The sequence below is a fragment of the Electrona antarctica genome (assembly GCF_951216825.1).
Source record: "Electrona antarctica genome assembly, chromosome: 2".
In the NCBI taxonomy this organism is placed as follows: Eukaryota; Metazoa; Chordata; class Actinopteri; order Myctophiformes; family Myctophidae; genus Electrona; species Electrona antarctica.
Window position 1 is genome coordinate 24,840,726 of NC_136807.1, and position 4,104 is coordinate 24,844,829.

The following is a 4,104-nucleotide window of genomic DNA, read 5'->3' on the forward strand; positions in this document are numbered from 1 at the left end:
AGCTGTCCTACTGTCTGTCTCTCCTACACTGTCTCCCTCTCAGCTGTCCTACTGTCTGTCTCTCCTACACTGTCTGTCTCTCAGCTGTCCTACTGTCTGTCTCTCCTACACTGTCTCCCTCTCAGCTGTCTTACTGTCTGTCTCTCCTACACTGTCTTCCTCTCAGCTGTCCTACTGTCTGTCTCTCCGTAAACCAGAATGCTCGCCTTAAAACAAGTTCCCCCTCATATTTTTTCCGTCGACCTCATGACGACCGCTTGGTGGGGCGGTTTCTTCGTTTTACTGAGAATAAGGTTAGAAATACGTTTAGGGTTAGGCATAGTTTTACTGGGGTTAAGTTTAGGTTTAACACTTTTGTTCAGGCTTTAGGCTAGTTTACTGAGATTACTTAATTCCCTACTGTCTCTCTCTCTTTCAGCTGTCCTACTGTATGTCTCTCTCTCAGCTTTCCTACTGTCTGTCTCTCTCTCAGCTTTCCTACTGTCTGGCTCTCCTACACTGTCTCCCTCTCAGCTTCCCTACTGTCTGTCTCTCCTACACTGTCTCTCTCGCAGCTTTCCTACTGTCTGTCTCTCCTACACCGTCTGTCTCTCAGCTTTCCTACTGTCTGTCTCTCCTACACTGTCTCCCTCTCAGCTTTCCTACTGTCTGTCTCTCTCTCAGCTTCCCTACTGTCTGTCTCTCCTACACCGTCTGTCTCTCAGCTTTCCTACTGTCTGTCTCTCTTTCAGCTTTCCTACTGTCTGTCTCTTCTACACTGTCTCTCTTTCAGCTTTCCTACTGTCTGTCTATCCTACACCGTCTGTCTCTCCTACACTGTCTCTCTTTCAGCTGTCCTACTGTCTGTCTCTCTTTCAGCTGTCCTACTGTCTGTCTCTCCTACACTGTCTCCCTCTCAGCTTATGACCTATTTTCTCTCCTGTATCGCTCTTGTCTTCCTCCGGTAGAACTTCAACTTGTTTTTTCCCCAAAGAAACGTTGCAAATAGAAGAGCTTTCTATTCTCGTCCTCTTTCATCCTCTCATCCCTTCCCTCCCTCCACTGATGAAAGCCTGACACGCCGTCTCTCCTTTCATCACCATCCCTTGCTCCTCTCCTCCCTGACAACAAGACATATCACACACAAATGTATGTGTGTGTAAACATCTATGAATCTATGTGTGTACACTGTACTTGTGTGTTTTGGCATTTAAAACCCTGCTTTCTATTTCTCAGGTCGTCCTTAATGAGACACACATTATCTCTCACTCACATACACATGCTTGCGCACACACATGCACGCACACGCATGCACGCACGCACACGCACACACACACACTCGCACGCATGCATGCATGTACGCACGCACGCACACAGCTGCAGTAGTGAAAAGTAACTACGTATATTTACTCAAGTAGCCTATTGTATACTTAAGAACATTTTGAGGTATTCATTTTCTTACTTTATACTTCTACTCCAGTACATCTCGGAGGGAAATGTACTTTTTACTCCACTACAATTATTTGAACATTTTAGTTGCTAGTTACTTACACAAGCTCACAACGGGGCGCATGTGCTTGAGCTTGTATATCGCTATTTTCAAAGGATTTCCATTTATTTTACAAACTTATGAAATGGGGCACTTTAGGTACTTTAAGCATATTTGAATGCCAATACTTAATTTTAAGTTTACAAAAGTACATTTTAAAATACTGGAATTGTACTTGTAACAGAGTATGTCTAGTCTACACACACACACACACACACACACACACACACACACACACACACACACACACACACACACACACACACACACACACACACACACACACACACACACACACACACACACACACACACACACACACACACACACACACACACACACACACACACACACACACACACACACACACACACACACACACACACACACACACACACACACACACACACACACACACAAAAGCAGGCATGTAGGCCTAAGTAAATATTTTCCAATCACTCATATTTTATCCGTTTACTAAGGGTGCAACAGTTTATTGAACTAATCAATTTTCAGCAACAGCAAATATATAATATAATATTTGCACTTCATATTTGAATACTGGGTCGATTGGTTATAGCCTAGTTCCAGAAGAATCTGGTTGGCTCGTCACCACAATTGTCGTCGTCCTCCCATAATTGAGAGGGGCCAGACTTAATCTGCCTGGGGCAATATGCATCCCAAAGGCAGATGAAGGCTGGCTATGCAAGGCTAGATCTACGTATACGTCAGTGTGATGTGTTGTGAGCTTGTAGATTGGCCATTGTCACAAAGTACATCCATTGGACATGACAGGGGGTACGATGAAGCATGCAATAGGCTGTTTAAGTGTATAGTCATTAATTGAGTACCAGACGAAAAACGAAGTCCAAATTTCATTCTGACCCCTCCACGAAAAGGCCTCGTTGTCCTGAACCCTTATCTATCATTTATACATTATGGATCAATAGTGTGGACTTAGACTGTTTTTCGTCTGTGGCATTCAATTATGAAGAATCAATTAGATTTATTTTGCATCAATTCGATATATAACAATGTTGAGATATTAAAAGAAAAACTTTCTTCCTTTTTGTTCTGTGTCTGTTTTTTGGGCCTTTAAAATGTCAAAAACCCAATAAACTATTAATCATAAAAAGCTTGAATAAAGTAAGTTGGAATAATCAACAAGTTATTGATAGAGTTGCAGCCCTAGTACACACAAGCACAGGTAGACAAAAAACAATACAGAAGTCAGCAGATCAGCTCATACACAACAAAATAGTTTTTTATTACTTCCACTCCCATATTAGTTCTAGTCTGAATTCATAGAAAACCAGATGAATGGCTATAGAACATTTACACAGACTCAAGTCGTCTCATGATATAAAATAGTTCTCTCTCTTTCCAGTAAATACATTTAGTTTTTTTGGAACATTGGTTCAGAAAAATAAAGGCGGCCCCGCTCCTTTACATCAATAAACCCCCGGTCAGCCAATCAGCTGCCGGGGAAAGGGCGGTACCACACGCAACTGACAGCAATGATAGTCCAACCACGGGTCGAGTGTCAGCCGAAATGCCTCGCAGCCATTGGTCAGGGCTGGACAGGAAGAACATTTCAATAACAGACCCACATTAATATATTTATGTACAAGAAAATAAGCAATCTGCTGAATAGAAAAATCCCATATACAATTATATGATACTGTAGCTCTTAAATCAGACCTCAAAGAGAGTCTTGGATGTCTTTGAAAGACATTCTGTAAAAGTCTTTGAGGGTGTATGTGTGTAAGTCTGAAAATGGGCTGGGCGATATGGACAAAAATCTAATAGATATTTCTGACAAAATACCTCGATATATATATATATATATATATTGATGATATTGTGTTGTGACGAGATCTTTTTTCTTAAATGTTAAACAGAGAAAACAGCAGAGCTACAAACTCAACGTGCCACGCCCACTATATGTGACGTGTCGCGCACTCGTCGACTGGCTATTTTAGATAGAGATGTTTCGTTTTATTTGTTACAGACAACTGGGAAACGACAACACTGATATGTCATATCACGATATTAGGATATCCAAAATCCTGTATTACCATATTGATAAATTATCGATACATTACCCAGCCCTAATCTGTAGCGTTTCAGTAAAGGTTCCAGTCCCAACTGCAGTAAGTCAAGCCTATTCAGAATTTAGCCGCAAGCAACTCTTAGATGCTATAATGCATCCAGAGTTGCAATGCCAACCCTTGACAGGCCGCTCATCCAAACAGTCCTATCGGATTGTATTAAACTGTACAGAAAGCTTACATTATTTTCTTTGTATCTGTCAAGTCTGTTTCATAAAATTCCACCATAGACATGTTATGAGCTACTTTCTCTCAATAAATTTGTTGCAGGTGATTGTTTTCAGAAGTGACAGTTTAGAAGCGCTCGTTTTCAATAACACAACGTCCCGCTGCCTACTACATCATGTGCAATAGTACGCAGTATACAACGAGTAGGCCTACTTCCAAACTCAAACACTAAGGAAAACCTGCACAGAATGGATTGACAGAAAGCAGAAGCAGAAAACTATGGTGGATCTTTATCGA